Source organism: Poeciliopsis prolifica, unplaced genomic scaffold (genome assembly GCF_027474105.1).
Source record: "Poeciliopsis prolifica strain line A6 unplaced genomic scaffold, Auburn_PproV2 SCAFFOLD098, whole genome shotgun sequence".
Lineage (NCBI taxonomy): Eukaryota > Metazoa > Chordata > Actinopteri > Cyprinodontiformes > Poeciliidae > Poeciliopsis > Poeciliopsis prolifica.
In genome coordinates this window covers 577,706-600,505 of record NW_026562473.1, presented here as the reverse complement: position 1 = coordinate 600,505, position 22,800 = coordinate 577,706, and positions in this window count along the sequence as shown.

Here is a 22,800-nt window from a genome sequence, read left to right as displayed (position 1 = left end):
ATCCAGATCCCCCTCAAAAATATGGAAACATGTTTGTTTGGCAGGTCAGTTCTCCTCAAACACATGCTGACTCCAGTCTTCACCTCCTCTCAATCCCAGCAGAATGAAGGGCTCTGCATGATCGGGCTGAAATCATGAAATTGTTTCCCGTTGTCGTAGCATCGGGACGAAAGTAACATCATATTTTTCTCAGCCTCATGTTGTCCACACACACACAGATACACCCCTAAGGTCACTTAGTAAATTCTAAGTTACCCAACATGCAGCGTTTTGGACAGGTGTAGAAGCTGCAGAAACAGGAGAGAGCTGATGGAGGGGGAGAGTCAGGACTGTCTTTGCTGTGAAGCAACAGAGATAACAGCTGTACTACCCTGCAGTCCAAAAGTAAATTATGTACTCTGTATATTATTATGTGATAAACAGTAATTCAGCATAACAGGGTATTGTGTTTTTATGCGCCTGTTAGCTGCCTTTGACTTGCTGGCTTTATTCTCTTTTTCTAAGCTCAAAAATTCTATTCAACTACAAAACTGCATTCATTGCCTCCTACTGCTCCACAAGTGTCTTTCTTTTGAAATGTTTCATCATGCCTCCTGTTGTTTTGTGTCCATGTGCAGGAAAACACATCCGATTTCAGAATCTACTGGGAATATACAACAGAAAACACAATACAGCTCATTTTATGTTGCACTCATAACTGTAGACTGCAGCAAAAACATGCAAGTAGTCTTGCAGTGAACATTGCCTGCACTGGTGTACTAGATTGGATTCTATTTAAATCTGGGGTGCCTAAAGTGGGTCCTGGAGGGCCGGCATTCTGCATGTTTTAGCACCTGGATCAAACGATTGCTCGACTGAAGGTCTAAGAAGAACATTGACATGCTGAAAAGGTTGTTGTTACCAGGGACAGAACTAAGACATGCAGGATGCTGACCCTCGACTTTGGAGTAATGGTGTAATTGTAACAACAATTACACTCATAAACATCAGGGAATTGAAGAGTCAATTTGATGATCATATTTCCTTTTGTTTCCATTATTTCCCAGTCCAAAGGGCTTTTATCTCACCTTCCAATGGACTCGCAACACAGGAAGGTGTTTGATTATTTCTTGACAAATAATTAAGGAGAAGGAGACGTTGAAGACACTGTGCAGTGATAAACATGTTTTATTAATTTATTTTCATTTTTTTTTATATTGGTTAGCTTTGGAAATGTAACAAAACGATGATCTAAACAGCAAAACAAAGTCAAGCCATCACTGGCAACAGCAGAAAAATAAAGGGTCTGGAGTGAAAGTCTAAACTTTTTATGAGGTCAGTTATAAAAACTGGTATAATAATAATAATCATCCGTAGTTCAGAAAAATAAAGTTAGCATGGCAGTTAATTGGCGGCAGTTTGTGAACTGTTATGAGATTTCATGTGTGCTTTCTTCAAGACTTTCCCATGTCAAAGCTGTAAATAATAACTGGAGGTTGAAGGTAATCCTCCTCCACCGGCTAAGTCGGCTAACATTTCTTTTTTTGTATACCCCAACCAAACTTCTTTCACACAGAGAATGGAATGGCACAAACGCATATGTCATTACAAAATGTACACAGCTTCACAAAGTATCATCATGACAGCATACAGCATATGAGTTATTGAGTGGATTGAAATAGAGAATCCTTGAATTCATGGTTCAGAAAAGCCAACGGCAGGAGGAGGACAGAAAGCAAAGGACGAGAGGAGGAGATAATGAAAGAGAGCATGGGATGAATGAAGTGGCAGATTAGAGAGGAGGAGAGTAAATTGAAAGTATTGAGTGACTGGAAGAGGAGTGGAGGGTCGAAGAAAGAAGCAGCCGAGGGTGAGGCAAGTCTCCAGTGAAAAGAAGAATGAGTAGCAGAGGTGGAGGAAAATAGGGCTCAGAGCCATGGAAAGAGAGAGTGGAGAGGGGAACACAGAGGGTCTTGGCAAGGGTAGAGACAAAGACATGTGTGGAAGAGTAGGGTCAAGCTATGTTTGTCCCCTAAAACTTTGCAAACAAGAAACAAAACAATAAAAAAACTAAAAGAGAGACCTGAAGTTAAATTAGCCTTAATACAGGGATGTTTGTGTATCACTTCAATGCCAAAAATAACAATGTGCCTGCAAATGATGTTCAAGCAACAAACATTCAGGCACAAACAATCTGGTTTCTACACATGAAGAATATAAATGGTCCAACACAGCAGAATGAAATGGCTGAATTACCTCTTCAGGAAGCAGTCAAGTTCTCCAGTCCTACAAGTGACCTGATTATTGATTCACAAACAGCTAACAGGTCTAGAACAGACACTACAGAGTAACTGTGGCACAGCTGGAGAGTTAAGGACGACCTGCCTTCGCCAGAGACTGTTTCTGTGTTTTCCAGGACTGTCCAGGATGATCCATGGCATGTGTTACAGAGGGCTCAGAGATGATACACCCACAACTATCTCCCCTCTCAATGAACGGGTATCTGCCAGGCTCAGGATCATCCCTCACAGCTTCTCTGGTGAATTCAGTTGCTACAAGGCTGCAGGTCCTAAAAGTCCATCTGTATATCTCGCAGTTGTTAGGCTTTGTTTTTCTGTCCAGTTGCTGAATCCTCTGGCCCACCCTGTAAGCCAGGGGTGGGCAATCCCAGTCCTCGAGGGCCAGTGTCCTGAATCTCTCAGATGTCTCAGATGTCTTCTGTCCAACACACGACAGTCAAATCACTGAATAATAATCAGGTCACTTGTAGGACTGGAGAACTTGACTGCTTCCTGAAGCCATTTCATTCTGCTGTGTTGGACCAGAGACCAGGCCTTGTATTGAAGAGCCCTGCTCTAAGCAATATTCCAGAGCTGTCTGAGCTAAGGATCTCAAAAAAGCTTTAACACCTCACTGTCATGCCAGTGGTCAACATTTTTGAGGTATTGCTCTATAAAAGGTTGAAGGAAATGACAAAATTCCAAATAACTTCCTCAAGATTTTACGTTCACTTCAGTTGAAGTCAATGTGCTTAAGGGGAGATGGAAACACTTTTACCAAAACAGTTCTGGCATAGTGAACTTTCCCATGCACTGGTGGGTCTGTGCCTTACCAGAGGCACAAAACTCAAAAATTTTTTAAAAAACCCAAATCTCCAGGTCAGACAAGATTCTCTCCATTCCATTTCAAAATTTGTTTAAGTTTCACATAACAATTCAAAGCTCGTTTCATCTGCATTGAAGTCCACTACTATTCATACCCCTGACACATTTAGGTTTAATTTAATCTTTTAATTTTAGCCACATGTTTTTCTGACAGGTGTCACCAGGCCACAATCCTGTCTGGAACCTGATGGAGAATCTGTAGAGGGGGACAAAGACTAGAAAGATCTGGAGTTCATCACTAAATATAGTTGTCAAAGTAGGAGTGGAACATGCAGGCAGTTGGTCAGCAATTATAAGAAAGTTTGATTACTATATATTTTTTGTATTCGGATTCTGTCACAGGTTTCATCACTTTATCTAGTCAAATTCACAAATAAAAATGTGTGATGAGAATGGACAGCATGAAAAAGAAAAAAGTAAAAGCGTCAGTGGAATGGGGTCAGAAAGATGGAGCGAGAGAGAACCAGATCCACTCAGACAGAGAGAGAAAAACGACATGCAGGGAGCTGGAGGATGAATCGACAGCAATGAATAGCAGCAGAAAGGAGAAATGGCCAGGTGAGGAGGGAGGATGGATGAGGAAAAGGCAGAAGAAGAGAAATGATGGACGGTGGAGGTATTGGTTGTGTGTGTGCATGTGTGTGCGTGTGTGTGTGTGCGTGTGTGAAGTTGGTGGCAGTGAAGGGACATGGGTGAGGAGGGAGCCAAGGAGCCGACGGCGATGAGAACATTATGGCTGGATAATGAAGAGGTTCCACGCTGTCAGCCAACACCATTCACCCTGCATGGCTCTGACCCCAAAGTGTCAACAAGCTAAACGACCGAGCAGCAGCGCATTACCACATGTACGCACACCCGCCCGCATGCATGTCTACACACACTTCCACACACACACCGACCGGCAGAACACGCTGCAATGCAAATGTTTGTCCAATGAGTGCATCTTTCCAAATGGTTGGTAAAAACACAAAACACACACACGTGAATAATGGAGCAACAACTGTTTATACATGATCACAATATGCGCCACAAAGTGTGTGAGTGCGTGTGTGTGGAAACCTAACAGTCGAAACAGACGCAGCTTCACTCATCACACACCCGGTGGATTCAGGCTTCCGCTGTTTGCACATTAAATATCACATTCTTTATTGGTATTCAGAACAGTGGAATTCAATAAATTGAGTCAACAAAGGTTGTTTCATAAAGCTAATCTCTGCTCACACATCACATCACAACACACCACAGTCAGTGTGAGGAAAGCGACTTTAGACCAACTGAAAGCTGCCTTCAATAGTCTATTCACTGTCTATGTTCCTCTATCTCTCTTTGTCTCCCCAGCCCCCTCCCCTGGTCTGTGTCTGTATCTCTCAACCCTCCGAACTCGTCGCTTTATCGCACGTTTGCACACAGGCAAAGCGTTTCCTCTTTTATTCCTTTTCCTCTGCTGCTCTATCTTCGTCACTTTTTCTTGCTTTCTGTCGTTTTTTTCTGGCTTGCCTGATGCAAAGCCCTATCTGGGCACTGACACACACCCACATACACCCCCTTGCACACCCACACACACACACACCCACACACCCACACACACACACGCACACACACACACCCCTTCACTCTCTCTTTTTCTCTCTTTCTTTAACCCTCTCTTTCTGTTTCGGTGTAGACTCCCCACTGCTGCGTTACCATGACAGGACGGAGTGCTGTTAAGTATTTCCCTGCAGACAGACGGAGTAGACATCCAGTGACAGACAGCTGCAGCCATTACATCTAATATTTTGATCATGTCAGCAGGACTGGTAGAACGTTAGAAACTGTCTCTTCATTTCAAATTCAAGTTTGAACTCAACACCCATGGAGGAGCAGGATTTCATTTTACTGTTGAACTTGCTGCCAATATATTGCTATACATTGTGGTCATTCTAAGGGATTTTACTTTAAGAAATGCAAATCACAAAATCACATTTGAAAAGAAATACTCAGATCACCTGATTTTTCTCACTCTCTGAATTTCTTTTTTATGTCATCACCTATGTGCTAAATGCCAGGGAGAAAATCACTTACAGACTTTTTTTTATTGCTGTGAGAAATCATGTTCATTTACACATCTGGAGTGGCAATGGCCAGCAGGAAAGCTGTAGGGCTGGTAGAGAGGGAAGCATCTGGAGGAGAGTCGATGTGGGAGGAGCAGCGGCAAAGCAGCTGCGACAGAGAACACTGAGAGAACCAGGGAGGAGAGCGGACATGGATGGAAGAGCAGTGTCCGACTGCAGGGACACTGGACAAAGTCCAGCAGCACAGAAGACACCTGGACTCAGCTGGAGGAGGGGATTCCAGAAGCGGGGAAACCCTGAAATGTTTCAAATGCAGAATTTCAAAATATATAAATAATAATTATGCAATTCCTTACTGCACAAAAACTGCAGTGCAGAATTTTGCTTTGATGCCAAAGAAGAAAAAGTCTGTTCACAACTTGCAAGTGTCCTCAAAGCAGGAAATACAGAAACAGAATCACCTATGCATTTAAACCGAATCAGAGTTCACTTCAACCAAACCCAGATGGAGGTTCGTAGAGTTAACTGTTTTTAAATTGTACATTCACACCTCCCCAAATGAACCACATGGACCAGAGTTCCATTAAAGTTGACTAAACAGGACTGTTGGGAACGCACACTAAGGAATCTGAGCAAATTGATTTTATTCCATATTGTCCTTCATTATTTATTGCAGAGCTGGAGAAGCAGAAAACAATGCTCTTGTGTTGATTGGTATTAACCTCAAATTACTCAATTCCATTGTTCTTTCAATTATAAATGACTAAAAGGAGATACATTTTAGTACAACCTAACATTTTCAAATCTAGAAATGAAATGAAATGTGACAGTGAATTGTGTAATGTTATAAAACTGAACCATGACCCGGAAAGGAAAGCTGAGTGTAAGCTTTAGGAAGTGTTCCTGCCCGGCTGAATGATGACTGATTCACCGTGGTTTCTGACATGACAGGACAGCAGAAACATGTTTTCCCTAACAGCTCATCATGAGTGAGGATCAACTCAGACACTCCTGGAAAGTCATGATGGTCCAGCAGCTATGGACTTTCGCCTGCTGAACCTGCCTTTTACTCTGCTGTTTTTTTTTTCTTTATCCTCTCAGCTATTCTGTTCTGTTTGTCCTGATAGAACTTTGTGTATGTTTCATTTCCACCTACCCTTCCTTCATATTCCTCTTTTTTTGTCTTTCCTCCCACTACCTCCTTAAGATAGTTAGTCTATCTCGCTGCTGCCCACGCTCTCTTCCTCTTATGTGTTTTGCCAGCCTTCCTATAATCTGCACATCATCCTATCAGGTGAGGCTGGCCAGGATTTCAAAATAAAATGCTTTGTTTCGGCTGCCTATATTTCTGCTGTGCAGCCCCAGCATCCATCCTTTATGAGTAATTGTAAATATCTCCCACTCTGGATGGAGGATTTTTTTTTCCTTTTGTTTTTTACATGCTTGTGATGTTGTGTAAAGTGTCATTGAGAGTCAAGCCTCTCTCTTGTCTTTTTTGCTTGCCTGGCAAATGTTGTTGGTAGACTATGACTGTGTGTGGATGTGTGTGTAGTGAGTGTGTTTCTGGCGCAGGCTGGAAGTGGAGAAAAGCCTCTGATGGCTCCAGTCGCTCTCCTCTGAGCCTGCCAGATTAACTGGGACACACACACACACACACACACACACACAACATATAAATGTACACAAACAGTCTTAAAGCATGTATATGCACAGCAAAATTTTGCTGCCAACTGACCATGTGTACAGTCACACATTTACACCCACACACACACTGAACAAATTGGCATAAAATTAGATAGGACAACACTCACACAGGACAATTGTTACACTGTATTTCAGAGCACATGGATTAAATTAGCACACTCACTGTAAGGTGTGCACTTCTCTGCAGAGACATACAGTGTGCATGAAAATGTACATGCACACTATGTGTGTGCATGTACATTACACACACGTACTACACATGTACTATGTGTACACACACATACACACAGTCATTTGAGAATACACAGCATGCAGTGGAAAACCTTCATTTGAGTTTGATTCCAGGAAGTGTTGCATGGGTTGTTTTTAGTCTTGGACATTAAATATTTAAAAGGACCAATCATACAGCTTAATTGAATCTGAGGCCCCGCCCTCCAGAGGCGACGGGGTCTGATCACAGCCAATTAGAGGGAGATGAGCCTGACAGTAATGAGTGCTATCTGTTAGTCCCAGGAGACACAGCATGCATGTGTGTGGGTGTGGGTGCGTGTGGGCGTGTGCGTGTGTGTGTGGGTGTGTGCGTGTGTGTGTGTGTGTGTGTGTGTGTGTGTGTGTGTGTGTGTGTGTGTGTGTGTGTGTGTGTGTGTGTGTGTGTGTGTGTGTGTGTGTGTGTGTGCAATGAGAAATAGAGGGAAGGGGGCATGCACATCTACATTAACCTGATTATTCTCTTGGTCCCCTGTGTTTTCTCATTAGAACTGAGAACCAGCAGGGACCGTCGAGAAATGGAAGCAAAGAGAAACTTAGTGAGACACACACACACGCAGATTTAATTTAGCTACAAATAAAAAGGCCGCAACGCAATAGAAGGAGCGATACAAAGATGAGTATTATTACTCAGTCACAGAAAGACAGTTTGTTGAAATCTGTGCGTATGAGTCATAAATTCCCAGAGTGACTCATAACTTGGGTTTCACACAAACTTTGTACTCTCTGGTATTTGCAGATCAAATGAATATACAGTAAGCGGTACATAGTTTGACTACAAATTCTTGACTATGTTCTAACAAATATACTTTAACTGCTGGATGTATTCGTTATGATGAAAAAGTTAGTACCTTTTAAGAAATACTTCTCTTATTCTTACTCATGAAAGTCCTTGGAAGGCTATGTTTCACTTTGTACTTGATTGAAAATGAAGTAGTGTTATCACTTGAGTGCAATTTTGTAGTACTCTGCCTACCTCTGGTCTTCACAGAATCATTGTCATCTTGAGTTTCAGGTTTTTTTTATTATTATTATTTATTTCCTTCTTTCTAAAAGCAGCAAAAGCGGATGAGTAGAAGTAATATTGATAGCATTCCACTGAGTCACATTCATTAGAGCTGGAGCCTTATTGCTGTGACTGACTGAGACACTTAAACAAACCAGAGCCATTCTTAATGCTGTTACTTACACATGTTCCTCCTGTTAATGCTGAGTCGTGCTGACAATGGCCTATTTAGAACAGATTAGTTCTTCTCCTACCGAAAGACATTCACCACCACACCAAACATTTATTACAGGAGACAAATACACAGTCTCTTATTGTTTGTTTCCCAAAGTAAATCTTTTTTCGGCTGAGTACATTCTTGTACTCTTGCAGAGTATTTTCATCCAAAGTGTCTAAAGGGATCACCTCTGGACACTTGGTTACTCAGTTGTAAGTGTCATGTTCTGTGTTTTTCTGTGTGTTTATTTTAAGTTCTGTATCTCTAAGTTTTCGTGTTGTCCTCTCTGCCCCTTTTGATTGTTCCCAGGTGTGTCTTGTTTCCTTGATTACCCTCAGTGTATTTAATCCCACCTGTGTCTTTGTTCCTTGTTGAGTCTTTGTCATATGTGTTTCTCAGTCTGTCGTCTCTTGCCCTTCGTTTACAATGTTGCTACCAATGCTGAGACTCTGTATTCTGCTCCGCTCCGCTGCCAGAATTTTAGACTGTTTGGATTTCTGTTTCGCTGTCATCATTAAATCTTCACCATTTTTCATATTACCTGGGTCTCAAAGCATCTGCCTCACCTCCACTCCCACACTTCATGACAGTAAGTATATTTCCTGCAGTTGGTTTGAATTGAGGCCTGGCTGTATTCACACCAGATGCGAACCACATCAGAGTTTGTTGGGAAGTGTGCCGAGGTGACCTCAAAAACTGAGTCTGGGTCCAGTTACTTGTACAAACAGTCCAGACCAACGGGGGAAACAAACTCTGCAGACCAAATGTATCAGGGAATGCACATGAAGAAAGGACTGGTCAAAAGCAAAGACAGAAAATAAGGCTGAACACAAAAAATGAAGCAAACACAAAAGAACCAAAACAACATGGGATCCTGACAGTTCTTTATAATTTCTTTACCTAGTACTCCTGCTCCACAGCTTCTCATATTCGTTAGAATACAGTTTAGGTGGAATCCACTAAAATCTGAAGTTATTATCTTTGAGCCTAACAAGAAATAATCTAAGGTTAACGCACAGCTTCAGTTATTACAGCTGAAAACTAGAGATCAGGCTGAAATCTGGGAGCAATGATGACCTCTGACCTGAACCTTCAGAGCCACATAAAGGCAGGTACAAGGTCAGCCTTCTATCACCTGAAGAACATCCCCAGGATTTAAAGGCTAAAGTCAGTGAGATCTAGAGAAACTCCTCCATGTGTTTATCTTTAGTCGCATTGATTACTGCAACAGGTTCTGACTAAAACATCAATCTTCCAGCTGAAGCTGATCCAGAACGCTGCTGCTGGTGTTCTGACTAAAACCAGGAATACAGAGAACATGAACCAGTTCTACTGTCCTTCACTGAGAGAATAGACTTTGAAATACTGTTGTTAGTTTATAATTAGCACCACAATACATTAAAGATCTGCTGATGTTGTATCAACCTCCCAGACCCCACAGGTCTTCTGGTTCTGGTTCTGCTCTGCATCCAGAACCAGAACCAAACATGGAGAAGCAGCATTCAGCTTCTATGCAGCACAAATCTGGAGCAAACTTCCAGAAACCTGAAAACCAGCTGAAACACTGAGTTCCTTTAAATCTAGACTGAAAACCCAGCTGTTTAGAGGTGCTTCTCATTCATAATAAATGAAACATTGATTGATGCATTTGATGTGAATTGATGATTTTGATGACACTCAACAAAAATTAATGTCTTGCTGTTTTCACAATCGTTGACTACATAATGTTTATTATGATTTAATTTTTTATGATGTAAAGCACTTTGAACTGCCTTGTTGCTGGAAGGTGTTGTACAAATAAATTGGACTTGACTAATGAACCAATTTCCATTATGATTTATTGTTTCTTCCTAGTAGCCAAATATTTATTAGTTAGTAAGCCCAAATTTTGTTCATCCTTCCATCCATCCATTCAGAGCTTAAGGTGTTGGGGGCTTTTTTGGGGTGACCAAACAACCATGGTAATCTGACATCCTTCCACTGCAGCAAAGACGACCTGGACCAATAATCTTCAGAGAACTGACATTAAACTAGTCACTAGTGTTGGTGTTTTCTCCACATGCTGATGCTCTGCTGGTGTTCTTTGTTCTGCTCCTGCGATCTAATGTGCAACAGCCTGAAAGAGCAACATCTAAGCTTAGACTGCTGTACGTGACTGTATTCTAGTGACTATTTAGTGATCAAACGACACATTACATCATGCTTCAGTGTGTGTGCTTTCTTTTTTTAGCTGTGCAATAAATAATTGCAATTAAGCATGCCACTGTGCAGACAGATGTTCACAGTTAGATAATGACAATAGTCAAAGTCAATGTGCACAAGCAGAGCAGTTTCTTCATTTGTCCATCTTTGATAATCGTCTTCATGACAAACCTCAGTCTGCTTGAGCTGCTTAAACAAAGCAAATTAATGTAGCAGATAAATAATTGGAGTTGCACAGCAATTAAGTGTCTTATGCATTCCTCAAAATATTTTGTACATAACCAGGGTTGCCATTATCATCAGGACATATGAAAGCTACGCACTGTACTGTGTACAGTGGGCCAAACAAGACTGTAACTGATACTAATTGGTATTTAATTAAGTTGTGACCCAAAAACACTAAATCAACAAAGATTCATGGAATCAATTAGTTGTCAGGAAAAATATTGTTAAATATTTTTACTTCCTTTTGGACAAGAGTCTGTTCTGCTGTCATGCATATCCCCACTGAGCAGATACTCTGATTTTAATCATTAGGCCACACCCACACCCAGTGAAGTCTCTACATCATCCTGATTAGATGTAGATTTACAACACAAGGCATAAAACATTTGGAAGAAATAGTCCAAACCAAAACTCAAATTTATTCAATTTAGTATGAATGAACTTCTTCTGTTGAAACATTACAATATTTTATTGTACTGTATTGTAATATTACAATATTGCAGTAATAGTCATGTATGATAACAATAGTCTCTCATGTTTATTCAAGTGCAGGAGCACTGGAGACCAGTGGTAAATATGGTGACTGGTTAACCACATTAGAATCTCCAATGGTAACCATTCAGGCATGTTCTCACAAAGATTTACCCAAAGCATTACAGCTGCTTTCCCCAACCAAGCGTCCCCCATAGAGCTCCCCCAGACTAGCAGCAGCAACAGTTATCTGTTGGTGGAACTGCAAATTCGCTGAGAACATCATGTGAAAAAGTGGACCACATGGGGAAGCAGTGATGGGCAAGGGGATAAGGAAGGAGGTTATTACATTTCTTTTAACTTCTCGAATTCACAGTAACATAGTCACTTGATTGTGTTGTAAAATGAATCTATGTGCTTGGAAAACATGTAATTTGTCCACACCAGACCTCAAAGACCATTAAAGAATGTTTTTGTTGCCTATCAAGTTCCAAGAAGGAGGTCAAATCCCTGCTAAACAGAAGCTGAATATACACTATATTCCAAATTATTATTCAAGTGATATTTTCTTAAATGGTCAATGCAAATGATGGTCAGTATAATGTCCAAGTCATGAACTATGATAGTATAAATCAAATTTTACTCAACAAACCTCCCATGAGAACAATATTTTTTTCAAAAATAAACTCAAAATGCACTGTTCCAAATTATTATACACAGCAGATTTTCTAAACATTTTATGGATTATAAAGAACTGCAAACAATCATTCTTTAAATGTCCAGCTTTAAGTGGTCACTTGTACTAAAATTAAAAGCTCTTTCAATCAAAACATCTTAACAGACTGAGTTACATGGTAACATAGGACCTTCTTTGATATCACCTGCACAATTCTTGCATCCATTGAACTTGTGAGTTTGTGGAAAGTTTCTGCCTGAATTTTGATATGAACTGCATCCCAGCCTCAGGTCTTCTGCTTGAGGAAACTCCAAAGGTTCTCAATAGGGTCAGAGGTCAGAGGAGGAGGTGACCACACCATGAGTTTCTCCCCTTTTATGCCCATAGCAGCCAATGACACAGTGGTATTCCTTGCAGCATGAGATGGTGCATTGTCATGCATGAAGATGATTTGCTACTGAAGGATTGTACAGCAGTCATCAGTGACCAAGTCTGTTTGAAAATGAATCTTCATACCCGGCTGGGTCCACTGCTACTGTTTCTGCTAGTGAGCTTGTTAGGGACCCAATAGTAGCTTCATGCAGCACAGGCCTCTGTAGGATCCTCCACCTTGAGGCTCCAGAGGCACCAGCAGCTTCAAATAACTGTTTGCTGATTTGTAAGGATATTTTAGCAGCTGCTCTCTTAATCCCATGAATTTGTCTAACAGAAACCTTCCTCATTATGCCTTTATCTGTACAAACCCATCTTGTTCTGAATCAGCCACAAATCTCTTCACAGTATGATAACGCTTCAGTTTTAATGAAATATCTAATGTTTTCATATCTTGTATTTCGGCACAACACTATCTGATGATTTTGGTCAGCAGAGATCCTTTCTCTTCCCTTACTGTTTGAAACCTGTGGCCTGCTTAATAATGTGGAACATCCTTCTTAATTAGATTTCCTTTAATTGAGCTCATCAGACAAACTAATCAACCAGCTCTGAAATTAATTATAGTGATTCAAAGAGCCCTGACACACAATACCAATACCATTTAATTGCACAACAAAAAATGTTTATCTTAACATACTAGATGTTCCCCACACTTGAATCCAATTTGCATAATAATTTGGAACATGGTGTTGATTATCAATGTGAACTGTTCAATTCCATAAAACTATTATGAAGAGCAAAAACACATTGGCACAAAATCCACAGTATTATGCAAAAGAGACCACTCGACCCATAACTTCAGCAAATGAAGAACAAACATGCTTAAGATTTTCTACTTTTTAAACAAACTTCATTTTTTCTGGTATTCCATCCTGAGCCTATTGTGCCATATGCTATAAATATTATCATGAGATTTCTTTCTTCTGCTTCAATTAGTTTTTTGATGATGTGCATAACTGTTATTACTATTATTTCATTATTCAAAGTACAAGAACCAGCACATAAGTTTATATTTTGTCTGTTTTCCCCCCAATACCTTGTTACTTCTACACAAGTCATTTCTTGAACAGCTATTTTTATTTGAGTAAAATACTGAAGGAGTGTTACTCTTACCTGATTGACTCAACCAAGGTATTTCCAGGGCAGTGATCAGGTTGACAGGCAGTTATAGAAATTCTTCCTCTGAGCTTAGCTGGATTTGTTTGATCATAATGTGAAAAATATCTTGTGATTCAGTACTTTCATTTAAATAATAAAATCTTACCTAAATGTTGGACCAATTTAAAAATAACTAAGCAAATTAATACACAGTTCAGAGGATCAGGACATTGGATCTTTTTGCTGCAGTCAGTTCATTTCTCCAGTCATGCAGAAGACAAATGTAATGGTGAGGGCAGGAGGAGGGTAAATGTAGCTATTTCATCCAATTTTGGAGGGAGAAAATCAGTTTGAAGTTGTTTCCATCCAAGTGTTTGTTTTTCCCTCGGCCTCTCTTCCATATTTCTGCGGTGAGCTATACGGGAACCGATACCAAACATACGGGCCTGGGAGTTGTTTAAAGCTGCTGCATTATATAAAAGTAACTGACGGGAATTAATCACAGCGTAAGCATAATATTAACAAGCAAATTGCTGGTTTTGTTTCTCTTGTGAGAGGGTGTGAACAAAATGTTTATCATCTGAGCTTCTAATAGTAAATTACCACAGATCTCAGGAAAAGCTTGTTGATGGCTGAAGGTGTGCAGCAGAAAAATAGGTCTGCCCACAAACAAGTCCAGAGGATTTTTAGTGGTGCTGCTTTAAAACAGCAAGAGTCAAAGTAGATGAGAACTGTAGCCTATCCTTTTGTTTTTTTTCCATAGCAATGCATGGAAGGCATGTGTCACTCTTCACCTTAACATAACTGCCACTTCCTTTCACCAATGACCACCGTTTTCACTCGCACCACTGTGTGCACCTCCATATATATATATATATATATATATATATATATATATATATATATATATATATATATATATATATATATATATATATATAATAAGAAATACAGATTGTACCTGTTTCTGTACATCAGCACCAGAATTTTAGAAAAGCAACCAGTTAAATGTATAGCCTTTAAAGCGACGTCATTTTAAGGCAGCAGGGTTTGAATTGAGCTTCAGTCAGGCTACAAAAAAAACATGAAACACACCAAGTATCCTGGAGAGATGACAGCAACAAAATTGAAAGAGAGAGGGGAACACTGGCTGAGAGTTTCGGCGACATGATAGCCTTTCTTACGTGAATGGAAAGAAGACAGATGGCAGATAGGAAAGCTTGGATCAGAGAAGCAATTTGCTATTCACATTATCTACAGTATAAGTCTTTCTTCCAGCACATTCAGCTGTTAACCTCACCGCTGTGGTTTGTGGCTGATATTCTATCACTACCCACTCTCACAAATAAACGCTCTCTCAGACAAAAAGTGATGACTTACATATCAGTGGCTTTCACAGACAGAATGGCCCTTAATATTACAGCCTCACAGAGAAGAGATAGCTGTCTTCATTTTAGCTTCTTAGCATATACTGTGCTGGTAGATATTCTTTATTTTTAGATGAGTCCTAACAAGCTGTAAGCAGATAGCTAAGGAAGTGGATTTTAATGCACACAGTCGCCTGAGGAGGAATGCCTGTGGTCTTCATTCATGGAGGTCTGTTATTTTCACGTGGAAACCAGGCTGTGCAATACCACATGCAGCCTTAGGTTCTCAAAGAGTTACAAGTGTTTTCACAAAACAAGCAAGTGTTTTTCTATGAATATGACAGGCATAATCGCCTTTATTTGCTACAACATAAAGATGACTAGTGGAGGGAAGCAACCAAAAATATTGTTGTTTTCACTTTTACTTGTTTGGCCAATTCACAACAAATCTTATCTCAAGGCACTTTACAAACTAATCATTTTAATTCACTATGAAACATTACAATTGATCCAAGTTATCAAACTGTACAGTATGCTCAATTAATTATTCAAAGTAGATTAAAAATGTTCTGTTTATGGAAACCCATCAGATTGCATTGAGTTGCAGCATTCATTCCTCCTGGACCAGCATGTAGCACTTGACTTTACACCAGTCCCTGACACCGAGCATGCATGTAGCGATAGTGGAGAGGAAAACCTGCCCTTTAACAGAAAAAAATCTCCAGCAGAACCAGAACCTGGCTCAGTACAAGCAATCATCTGAGATGACTGACTGGAGGTTAGAGAAGACAGAACAAAGACACAAGGAGAAACAGAAGGACTGATATAGGATTATTTTCAATGTTCATGAAAGAAAATGTAAATAACAGGAGAAGAAGAAGAATAAGTTGATGGCAGCATTATGTCAGTCCCTGCTGGTACATTTCTGGTACACAAGTGACATCTGAGACAACAGTAATGGGTGACAAAGCCACTTCTCTTGGTGCACTGAGGTTAATTTCTGCTTCAAAAACAATCCTATTGGATGCTTATTTTGCTGATGTATAGTTTAGTAAAAATGTGAGTCATTGTGAGAAAATTCAAAACAGAAGACTGTCTTCAGATTCACTTCCATCATCCAATTGCTGTGTCATGCACTTCCACCACAGCCTATCAGCATCAGACCACACCTCATCACAGCCAATCAGACCACACCTCATCACAGCCAATCAGACCACACTTCATCACAGACAATCACCCAGCAGCCCTCCATCCATGGATCCTCTCCAGCTCCACCCTCTTCCTGTCTCGTCTCCACTTCTCCTCCAGTGTCCTCCCCGAGGGGAAGACGTATCTAATCCTCGTCCTAAGCTGCTCATCCAAGCACCATTTATTTCATTCATGTCAAATAAAACTCTTAATCGCAGCTTTTTTCTTTGTATGAGTCTCTCTGGGTTGAAATGTGGCTAATTAATTACAGACCTTGTAATGGACTTGATTAAACATTTTATTCTAGTCCCACCACTACTTTTATTCATAACTGTTAAATTTAACATGAAAAATGTAAGTAGAATGTCACACTGTAAAAAGAAGTATTATATAGCTTTATTTTTTTGCATAGATTTATTTGTATCACAAACACCATGTGTTTTTTGGTCTGTTACCTCATTGTATTTATTTTCATAAAATAAAAAAGTGATATTTTATGTCTTTGTTTACCTGCTTTGTGAGCTCCATGAGTATTTTGAACTACACAGAGCTTTAATAGTTCCTTACACACAATAATGCCTTGCATTACTTGTGTTCATGATTTCCAGATGGTAACAATAAGCTTCCACTGGTTTTATGTAATAATTAGACTGGTTCCATCACTTCCTGTTGCTCCCAGTAGATTTCTGCTCCCTCCATTTTTACAGGGCCTGTTGTTAAATGTGTGAGAAGGTGTCATTAATGGAGAAGCTTTGTCCCTCGGTATCATTACCTTTTAATGCTTTTAACACACTCAACAAGCTCATATTTATTATGTTTATGTGTCGGTGGGTATGCCGACTAGTGATATGATTAATAGGCTTTTAAATGTGCAGAAGTTAATTCACTCAGGGTTGGTGAAACTGAACCTGTGTCTCCGTTCCCGTCATGCCATAACAGCTGCATGAAGTGTCTAGTGTGTGACCTTTAACCTCATCATGTGACTACAGAAATCTGTTGCATTGCTTAATTTGTGCTCCCTAGTATCACTGTTAGCATCCTGAAACACAGACTGACAACTAGAGCACAAAGAGACACACTGTGGCTTCCTGTATGCAAATTAGCTCCATGCCTCCACATATCAGCGGTAGATGTCCCCAGGGAGATAATGGTAAAGTGACAGGTCAGGAGTCTGAGGGATGGGATAAAGAGTTAAGAGGTTCAGTGAGAGGACAGCACTCTGGCTGATTGGTTGTGGTCCCATGGGAGGGGGAGGGCACTGAGACATGACATCATCCCATCCCACAGGAGAGAAACGGACAAACTGAGAAAAAGGGAAGGGTAGAGGTCAGAGTGCAAATGCATGACAGTGACATCACTATCTGCATAAAGGGAAAAATTGCCTTTTATAAATGGTCAGACCCAGTAAAATGTAGAAAACACAACTTAGATTCATTTGGTTTGTTACTATCATCAAATAAAAAAGCATGTGTTCCGAGTAAATTGATATTTTGAATTTGTAAAGACTTCGGCTGCAGTAGCTTCAGATAATAATTAGATGATGTGAATTAACTCATGCTGATAAAATAAATCTTGAGAGCCCATGGAAAATGAAATTAAATGCAGCCATAATAAAATCAAAAGTTTTTGTCTGCCTGAACTGAAGTCACCTGAACGAATTAGACATTTTATACATATAAAAAACTGAAAAGAGCTGCAAGCAGCTCTTTTCAGTTTTTTATATGTATAAAATGTTTTGAATTATATAAAATTGTCTTTCCACTTCACAATGGTATACCACTCTGTGTTCATAAAATAACACAGAATTTCACATTAAATTCCAAATATATTAGGGGTATGAATGCTTTTACAAGCCACTGAAGAAGCACCAAGGGAAAAATTAACATCACCTTAAACTTGGAACCACATCAGTGGATTATCAGCAGCTCCACAGAGTAGTCGTTCTGGTCGTTCTGTTTGGCAGTTCCCAACTCCAACCTCTTCTCTCTCACTAAAACAAGGCTGCTAGTCTTTACTTCAGCTTAGTTCACTTTGGCTCAGTTTAGCTTCAGACACATCAGCTGACACAAAACAATCAAATAGTTTGATTGATGATGTGCTCCATTACGACTTCTCTAGACTCTGTCTGACTTCAGGCCTTCTGAACCGACAGACAACCAGGTCCTCCTGGTTGAGCAAGAGTCAGGGTTTCTCTTATGAATTTTAGAAACAGCTCCTATAGTGCATGCTGCTCTAGCCAATGCTAGTTACTCACTGACACAGATCGATTCAGGAGAGTAATATTTTTGTCTGGCTGTGGCTCAGCACTGTGCAGCTGCAATCATCTCTGCTGGACTTCACTGGCCAACTGAAGGGACAATAATCCCAGGCTGTGTCTTTACTTTGTCTATGTAGCGTCAAACTCGTCCACTGAAGGTTTTTCTGGAATGTCAGGACAGTTGGAAACATCAGGTCCGTCACTGACGGAACCATGAGTGTTGACCGATTTTCCATGTTACTCTTCCTCACAAATGCCAGCTGCAAGTGCAGCTTTTTTTTCTTTTTTTTCTTTTTTTTTTATGAGATAGTACTTCATGCTTCCTTCTTAGACATGCTGTATGACAGAAATGGCATTAGGTAGCACTAGGTTTGTTTTGATAAACAGCTCATCAGTTTGGATTTTTTTCAGAGTTTAAACTACCTTTTCTTCCCCTTTAAGCTCTGAGGATGTCAAGAAGTGCCTCTCAACTGCTGTTGGACAACAAACTTCACTGACTTTAGGGTCCAGGACTCTTTCTACTCCAGATAATTTCCACAGATTTCTCCATATATTTCTGATCCTCATTCAGACTGTATTCTCCAGGTCCACTACAGAGCAAGCTATGGAACATTATGTCTTCATTGCACCTTCGTCTTGCCAGGCTTTTCATTAGCCAGATATCTTATTGACAATATGTGGTATCCTGTTATCAGAGATTAAAACCAACAAATATGATGTTGGTACTCTAACAGTCTGGTACTCCTGCTGCCACCAAGCATTTGCAGTAATTAGCAATGAGGATTTCACATAACTTTGGAAGAGATTTGGCTCACAGCTCTTTGTGGAATTGTTTTGGTTCAGCCGTACTGAAGTGGTTTTCAAGCATTAACTGCCTTCCTGAAGTCACACTAAGCAGAAAAAACCGAGTTCATGAGTCCATCGTTGTCTGAATTCTGAAACAGCAAGGCAGCCCTTGACCATCACTGTACCACTGTTAACTCAGGTAGGTGTGTGAGCTTTTTCTGAGAAGCTGTGTCAGTAAAACACATTCAAAAACAATCACTTTTGTTAGTTCTCAAAGTATTGAATTCAGGATCTACATGGTGTTGTAGTAAATGTGGGCTTCTTGGTTACTGCACGTTACCTGGATGCCATTTCGTTTTTGAGTGACATACAGCAAAGACAAACTGAACCCGGAGCCGCTTTACCTTTCTACATTTTCTCTCAGACCATCGCACATGTAAGCACCTAAAATTATACCACATATTTCCCACTTTATTTACATGTTTTGAGACTTTACTCCTGATTCTCATCATTTGCTATATGAGAATCAGGATTCTATTGATAACACCAACCCTTCAGTGTTGTAAAATGAACAAAGTTACAAACACACCCTAAATGGACCACTCTTCAGTCTAAATCTCTAACCTATTTTATGCTATCGTGACAAATATGCTGACGTCTGAAAAAGCTGCTGTTTTCAGGCAGATGCAGATGCAGATTTGGCCATGTTGAAGTAGAGCTTATTTGAGCTTATTTGAGCAAAAATAACAGAGGAGAACAGAATAGATGGGAGGCAGGTTACACATGGCGGGAAATAATCACCGATATTAATTGGTGAATGATGATCATGACCTACTTATGAAATGAATTCATGTTTTATTAGGACACTCAAAGATGTTTCACAATGAAATCAGTCATTCCCGTTCACACACACATTCCCACTCTGATAAGGACAAGCTACTAGATTGTAGCCACAGCTACCCCGGGGCAATCGGATTGGTTGCCATTCCACCTCCATTTGCCCTCTGAGCTTCACCAGCATGTGGATCTTAGTTAGAATTACTTAGCAGATAAACTATGAACATCTGTCCTTTACTGTTTTATTTAAGTAGTTTCTTAAGTTTTGCATACAGTACATGTCTGACAGTGATCAGGGATACTTTGTTAAGTGAAATTAAACTAAGGTTCTGTTGTTTGTTGAATTCATGACTTCATGGATTTACTTTACTTATAAGGCCTGATAGGTATTTGTGAATCTAAATAGAAGAACAAACAGACAACGCAAGTGAATTTTATGAAAGCTTTTGCAAAAGGAGAGAACCCAGCAAACCGCTGCTTCCAGCCGTTGTTTGTTGAATTCATGACTTCATGGATTGACTTTACTTATAAGGCCAGTAATTAACAATGCGATTTATATATATATATATATATATATATATATATAGATATAGATAGATAGATAGATAGATAGATAGATAGATAGATAGATAGATAGATAGATAGATAGATAGATAGATAGATAGATAGATAGATAGATAGATAGATAGATAGATAGATAGATAGATAGATAGATATAGATAGATATAGATATAGATATATAGATATAGATATAGATATAGATATAAGGGTATATATATATATATATATATATATATATATATATATATATATATATATATATACCCTTATATATATATATATATATATATATATATATATATATATATATATATATATATATATATACCCTTATATATATATAGGGGTATATATATATATATATATTTATTTATTTATTTATTTATATATATATATATATATATATATATATATATATATATATATATATATATATATATATATATATATATATATATATATATATATATATATATGTATTTATTTATTTATTTATTTATAAAGGAATACTTCGCTTTTTTTCTAATTTCATCTTCATCTAAAATCACAAATTGCTTGACAATTCTGAACATGAACAACAGTAAAACCAGAATTTCAAACACTTTTTTATGGCACTGTAGGGCAGCAATGAGAATAGAAAGTAATCCAAATGCCCTTTTCTATTTGAAGTGTCTTTACTCATTCAGTTATCTGTCTTCCATCTCCATCTGGAGTTGTTAAGCAGAAGGACTTTAAACATTGTGAGGTGATGAGGAGAGATAGCTGCCTTTTTCTTCACCGTCTTTTTATATCCCAGTAAATCACGGGGGGATTTCCCTCATGCTGTAGTAAAACTGCAGCAAACATTTCAGCTTTTATGACTAACTGCATGTTGGGGGTGACGTATCTCATGTTCAGGAGCTCCACACCACCAGTGCTCTGCTTCAGATTTACAGCATAATGTAGGTCATAAACTATCAGACACACTCTTCCACTTCTTTAAGTGTGAGTAAAGTAGTTTTTAGCCAATGCAGAATTACAGATGCAATTACTTTACTGAAGCAAGGGCAACATAAAACTTTGGTGTCCTGTATTTTCACACCTCCAAACACCAGACAGGAGCTTGCTCTTTAATGTACAGCTTAGTTTTTTAATATGTTGTGAATTAACTGTTCATTCGTTAATATTTGTACAGTTATGAGACAATCTACGAAACTCTGTGTTCCTCATGTTTTAGATGAATATCAATATCAATTCTCAATGCACTGAAGAGTCAAGCAATAAAAATTAACAATACAAACTAAAGAAACACATTTGAAATGTAATGATTTTTCAGAGTTAATACCTGGATCTCAATCTGGCTCAGATGTTGTTCACTTAGAACCGGCTGCATTTTGTAACCAGGTTGCTGTTTATTGCAGATTTCTGCCCAGGTCCCTCTTGAAAATGAGATTCAGATCTAAATGGGGTTTAACTGGTTAAATAATGGAAATAAAAAAAAAGAAGAAGTAAGAAACAAACATCTCACAGCTACACAAGCATCTTACTTTCAGAGGGAAATCATGTTCGTATCTTTGTTGCTTGATTGCATTGTTCACATTCATACGTCAAATAACAGACTCACATAATAACACACACATGCAATGACACACTCACATCAGCTCCTGTGTTAAGGCATACCTGGAACTGCATGAGCCAAGAGTTAACTAAGTGCAGGTGATCAAGAAAAAAAGTGTTAAGACTTAATTGTCACAGTTTCCTTTTCTTTAGCTGTGGAACTGAAATAACGTGCTGGATGCAGAGTGCTGTTAAAGTTGAATTATGGTTAATTTTAGGAGCACTTTACTTGGAAAAATTGCAGTTTACCATTTGAACAGGCTAACCACAGCAATTAAATTTGCAATCTTGAAGCTGATGGACAAGAGTGTTTCTCTGAGGGCACAATAACAATAATAATAAATAAAACAAAAGCATCATAAAAATGACCAGTGTCCCTCAGAATCAGAGACAAAAATGGATGAAGGCTTGGAAAGAACTTCAAATATGATAAATGTACATGTGAAATGTTGCTAAAGAATCTTTGTTGGAGCCCTTCTCTGTCATGTGCAGCACTTTGGCAAAAAACCCATACATGCAGCTTGCATACTGGATGTTTCAAATGAAGGCAATGGAAGAGAAATGTGCTGGGTTACAGCCAGAGTAGCAGGACTGTACAGCATCTGGTGTCAGGCTTATTGCCAAGGCACATTATGATAACAGCAGCTCTGCAAATGAATTTGTACCTGAGGCTGTTGATGATATGCAATTAGTTTTTGTGGCATTCACAAGTT